Source organism: Apodemus sylvaticus, chromosome 22, assembly GCF_947179515.1.
Source record: "Apodemus sylvaticus chromosome 22, mApoSyl1.1, whole genome shotgun sequence".
In the NCBI taxonomy this organism is placed as follows: Eukaryota; Metazoa; Chordata; class Mammalia; order Rodentia; family Muridae; genus Apodemus; species Apodemus sylvaticus.
In genome coordinates, this window is record NC_067493.1 from 20182200 (window position 1) to 20188199 (window position 6000).

Below are 6000 nucleotides of genomic sequence, written 5' to 3' on the forward strand. Positions count from 1 at the left end.
ACCAAAAAACAAACAAAAACCTTTCAAGATTCAGCTGGGGGGTCTTTTCCCCAGAAAGCCCTCTTTGACCCCATGATTTCTGACCTCTCTGCCCTTCAGATTCTCCTTGTTATGGCAAGGAGCCCCAAGTTTAGTGTTTTCTTCTTCCTATTCCCAGACCAACACAAACTCTTCCAAAGCAGGACTCTCCACGGTGCCTCAGTCACTGCCAATGAATAACAGCTGCTGTGCTGAGTGGACAGGCAAAAGAAAGTCATTGTTCTCAGACTCTCCTGGGAGCAGCAAAGCCGCCAGCTGCCTGCACTGGAATCCAGCCATCTCTTGTTCCCTGCCAATTTCCTCCCCAAGTTCTTCTCAGCACCTCTCTCACACTGAGGCTCTATGAATCCATACACACATGCACAGAGGTCTGGCTTGATGCAGTGTCTTCCATTACAGCAGTTGTGGACAGATAGGGGAGGTTGACAGGAGGTTTCCTAGACGCAGAGGAAGCTGGAACCTAAGTAAGCCTTTCTTTATCCAGAGATACCCACCATGTGGATAATGTGGGGTAACTTAGTCAGTAAAGTGCTTCCTGTGTAAACATGAGGATCTAAGTTCAGATTCTCGGCACCCATGCAAAAACTACAAGCAGTGGTCTCTGTGACTCCATAGCTAGGGAGCCAGAGGCAGGTGGGTCTCTGAAAGCTCACCGGCTGGGAATCCTACGTGAATAGATGAGTTCCGGGTTCAATGAGAGACCCTGTCTCAAAAAATAAAGTGGAGAACTACTGGTGGAAATACCTAACATCAATCTCTGGCTTCCACAAGCACATATCCACACATTCGTTCACATCTGCAAACACCAACCTCCCTCCCTCAGAGTGGATACAGCCTATCAGCAATGCCCACGTGGCTAAGCCTGATTGGCTGGCTATTAGTATTTAAGGGCTGGGCTGATTCTCTCCTGGGTCAGAAGAAGCTTGTACAGGGATCCGGAGTGAACTGCTTGGAGAAGATCTTCCTGTGTTGTGTCATTCCTTGCCGGCGAGGGTGGTCGAGACAGGTAAGATGATTCAGAAGGTAACGCACTTGCTCCCAAGCCTGATGGCTTTTTGATACTCAAGACCTGTGTGGTAGAAGGAGAGAACATATTACTGTAAGTTGCCCTCTGATTTCCACACGTACACCATAGCACGCCCCACCCGCCCAACAAAATAAATGAAAAAAAAAACCGTTTAAAGAGAGAAACATGCAGCAGGCCACTCTGGAGTTTAAGGACGAAAGCATGGGATACTAGTGCAGCCTCCCAGCAGCCCTCAACCTAAGCTCCAGCTCCATGTGTGGTCAGGGTTGGGATTGCTGACAAGTCTGGGAGGACCCCCCAAGCATCCCGTGCCTGCACCCTCCATTTCCATGCTCCAACACTCATGAACAATACATTGACTACTGCCAGGCAGTGTCCGTCATCCAGGGCCGCAGTAGGCATGAAAGTGGGAGCCACATACATAGGGTCTTTGGGAGAAAGAGGGTGATGTAGCCACCTGTCTCCTCACCCTAGGAAGCCCTTCCCTGCCCAGACCCCAGGTGTCTTTCAGCACCCCAGGCACCACATATCCCGGCAAAATGATGTCAGGCCTGCCTCATGTCACACGACCTGGACTCGCAGGTCCCGAGGTCCCATCCCAGTGGCCTTGGCCATTTTCCATGCATGACAGAACCACCCAGACCAGCAGAATCCGAGCTGGAGGGACCCAGGCTGTATGAACGTCTCCAGATGCTCTCTTTGACCAACATGGGCCTTCCAGAGTCACGATGTGCCTTCCGAGGCTGCGGGGAGCAAGCAGAGTCCGCTCCAGGTGAACCTCATGGTGCAGAGGCATCCCACTGCTTCCAGCTGGGAGGGCAGGTAAACAGCCAGGGCAAGCTTCTTGAGAGAGGTATGATTATTTTTAGTGTGTTTGTATATGTTCATGCCTGTGTAGATATGCATATATATGTGCATGCTTTATGTCCTAGTTCGGCGGGAAACCCAGGAGAGCTTAAGAACTGCAGAGTCCTCTGAAACTTTACATGAGAGTCTCTTTATGATGAGTCTTGACCCGGATCGCAGTCCTCCCCACAGCATAGGGATCGACAAATGCTCGAAACTAACATTGAGACCTACACTGGAACCCTGTACTGCATGTTCTTGGCGCCGGGGAGGGGACAGGCAGATCCCTGTCTCACTGGCTAGCTAGTGGAATCTTAGATCAGACCCTGTCTCAAGAACCGAAGTAGATGGTGCCTGAGGAACAGCATCTGAGGTTGACCTCTGGCCTCCACATGTACATGTGTGTAGCCACACGTGCATACACACTCACACATCCCACATTTAAATAAGTAAGTAAAAGGAGGCAGCTGGGTATTTTGACATTTGTATCCTAGTTCACCTGTGGGCAAAGCAAGACCATCACGTGGTTAGTATGAGGATACAAGGTCTACCCACCCACCCCATCTCCCAAAATGGCTGGCTCTTTCCCTGGCCAGGAAGAATGAATGTGGCAAAGGTTTGGACTACTCCACTGAGATGATAACTCAGAAGGGTAGATTGGTGAGAAGGCCCAGCCCAGTAAAGGCACTTGGGGCCTTGAGTTTGATCCACCTGGACCCACACGGTGAAGAGAGCCAAGCCCCAGGAATCGTCCTCTGACCTCTATACATGCTTTCTCTGCCTGCACACAAACTAAATAGTTATATTTCTTTTGTAAAAAGTTTGGAATGGAGACTGGGGATGTAGCGTTCATGAAAGCTGGGTTTGATCCTTAGAGCCAGCTCTGCATAAACCTGACAGGGTGCATACACGTGTCATCCTGTGGGGGAAATACAGGCAAAAAGATAGTGAATTCAAAGCCTTCTGGGCTATATAGTAAGACTCTGTCTTAAAAACAGTTTGGAGAGTAAAAACTGGACCTTGAGATGAAGTGAAAGTCTGAGGAGAAGTTACTAAGCTGCTGTTAATTTAGAGCATGAACTTATTTTTTTGCTACTTTTAAACTGTGATTTTGCTACTGTTACGAATCATAATGGAAGTCGAAGTTTGCCAAAGACTGAGAACTGCTGACTGGGTGTGTATCACTGGCAGGGGAGGGGATGTGAGTGTGCATAACTGGCAGGGGAGGGAGGTGTGAGTGTGTATAACTGGCAGGGGAAGGGGTGTGAGTGTGTATAACTGCAGGGGAAGGGGTGTGAGTGTGTATAACTGGCAGGGGAGGAGTGTGAGTGTGTATAACTGGCAGGGGGAGGGGTGTAAGTGTGTATAACTGGCAGGGGAAGGGGTGTGAGTGTGTATGACTGGCAGGGGAGGGGTGTGAGTGTGTATCACTGGCAGGGGAGGGGTGTGAGTGTGTATCACTGGCAGGGGAGGGGTGTGAGTGTGTATCACTGGCAGGGGAAAGGGTGTGAGTGTGTATCACTGGCAGGGGAGGGGTGTGAGTGTGTATAACTGGCAGGGGAAAGGGTGTGAGTGTGTATCACTGGCAGGGGAGGGGTGTGAGTGTGTATCACTGGCAGGGGAGGGGTGTGAGTGTGTATAACTGGCAGGGGAAGGGGTGTGAGTGTGTATAACTGGCAGGGGAGGGGGTGTGAGTGTGTATAACTGGCAGGGGAAGGGGTGTGAGTGTGTATAACTGGCAGGGGAGGGGTGTGAGTGTATCACTGGCAGGGGAAGGGGTGTGAGTGTGTATAACTGCAGGGGAAGGGGTGTGAGTGTGTATAACTGGCAGGGGAAAGGGTGTGAGTGTGTATAACTGGCAGGAGAGGGGTGTGAGTGTGTATAACTGGCAGGGGAAGGGGTGTGAGTGTGTATAACTGCAGGGGAAGGGGTGTGAGTGTGTATAACTGGCAGGGGAGGAGTGTGAGTGTGTATAACTGGCAGGGGGAGGGGTGTAAGTGTGTATAACTGGCAGGGGAAGGGGTGTGAGTGTGTATCACTGGCAGGGGAGGGGTGTGAGTGTGTATCACTGGCAGGGGAGGGGTGTGAGTGTGTATCACTGGCAGGGGAGGGGTGTGAGTGTGTATCACTGGCAGGGGAAAGGGTGTGAGTGTGTATCACTGGCAGGGGAGGGGTGTGAGTGTGTATAACTGGCAGGGGAAAGGGTGTGAGTATGTATCACTGGCAGGGGAGGGGTGTGAGTGTGTATCACTGGCAGGGGAGGGGTGTGAGTGTGTATAACTGGCAGGGGAAGGGGTGTGAGTGTGTATAACTGGCAGGGGAGGGGGTGTGAGTGTGTATAACTGGCAGGGGAAAGGGTGTGAGTGTGTATAACTGGCAGGGGAGGGGTGTGAGTGTATCACTGGCAGGGGAAGGGGTGTGAGTGTGTATAACTGCAGGGGAAGGGGTGTGAGTGTGTATAACTGGCAGGGGAAAGGGTGTGAGTGTGTATAACTGGCAGGAGAGGGGTGTGAGTGTGTATAACTGGCAGGGGAAGGGGTGTGAGTGTGTATAACTGCAGGGGAAGGGGTGTGAGTGTGTATAACTGGCAGGGGAGGAGTGTGAGTGTGTATAACTGGCAGGGGGAGGGGTGTAAGTGTGTATAACTGGCAGGGGAAGGGGTGTGAGTGTGTATAACTGGCAGGGGAGGGGTGTGAGTGTGTATCACTGGCAGGGGAGGGGTGTGAGTGTGTATCACTGGCAGGGGAGGGGTGTGAGTGTGTATCACTGGCAGGGGAGGGGTGTGAGTGTGTATCACTGACAGGGGAGTGGTGTGAGTGTGTATCACTGGCAGGGGAGTGGTGTGAGTGTGTATAACTGGCAGGGGAAGGGGTGTGAGTGTGTATCACTGGCAGGGGAGGGGTGTGAGTGTGTATAACTGGCAGGGGAAGGGGTGTGAGTGTGTATAACTGGCAGGGGAGGGGTGTGAGTGTGTATAACTGGCAGGGGAGGGGTGTGAGTGTGTATAACTGGCAGGGGAGGGGTGTGAGTGTGTATAACTGGCAGGGGAGGGGTGTGAGTGTGTATCACTGGCAGGGGAGGGGTGTGAGTGTGTATCACTGGCAGGGGAGGGGTGTGAGTGTGTATCACTGGCAGGGGAGGGGTGTGAGTGTGTATCACTGGCAGGGGAGGGGTGTGAGTGTGTATCACTGGCAGGGGAGTGGTGTGAGTGTGTATAACTGGCAGGGGAAGGGGTGTGAGTGTGTATAACTGGCAGGGGAGGGGTGTGAGTGTGTATAACTGGCAGGGGAAGGGGTGTGAGTGTGTATAACTGGCAGGGGAGGGGTGTGAGTGTGTATAACTGGCAGGGGAGGGGTGTGAGTGTGTATAACTGGCAGGGGAGGGGTGTGAGTGTGTATAACTGGCAGGGGAGGGGTGTGAGTGTGTATAACTGGCAGGGGAGGGGTGTGAGTGTGTATAACTGGCAGGGGGAGGGGTGTGAGTGTGTATAACTGGCAGGGGAAAGGGTGTGAGTGTGTATAACTGGCAGGGGAAAGGGTGTGAGTGTGTATAACTGGCAGGGGAGGGGTGTGAGTGTGTATAACTGGCAGGGGAGGAGTGTGAGTGTGTATAACTGGCAGGGGAAGGGGTGTGAGTGTGTATAACTGGCAGGGGAGAAGTGTGAGTGTGTATAACTGGCAGGGGAAGGGGTGTGAGTGTGTATAACTGGCAGGGGAGGGGTGTGAGTGTGTATAACTGGCAGGGGAGGAGTGTGAGTGTGTATAACTGGCAGGGGAAAGGGTGTGAGTGTGTATAACTGGCAGGGGAGGGGTGTGAGTGTGTATAACTGGCAGGGGAGGAGTGTGAGTGTGTATAACTGGCAGGGGAAGGGGTGTGAGTGTGTATCACTGGCAGGGGAGGAGTGTGAGTGTGTATCACTGGCAGGGGAGGGGTGTGAGTGTGTATCACTGGCAGGGGAGGGGTGTGAGTGTGTATAACTGGCAGGGGAAGGGGTGTGAGTGTGTATAACTGGCAGGGGAGGGGTGTGAGTGTGTATAACTGGCAGGGGAGGGGTGTGAGTGTGTATAACTGGCAGGGGAGGGGTGTGA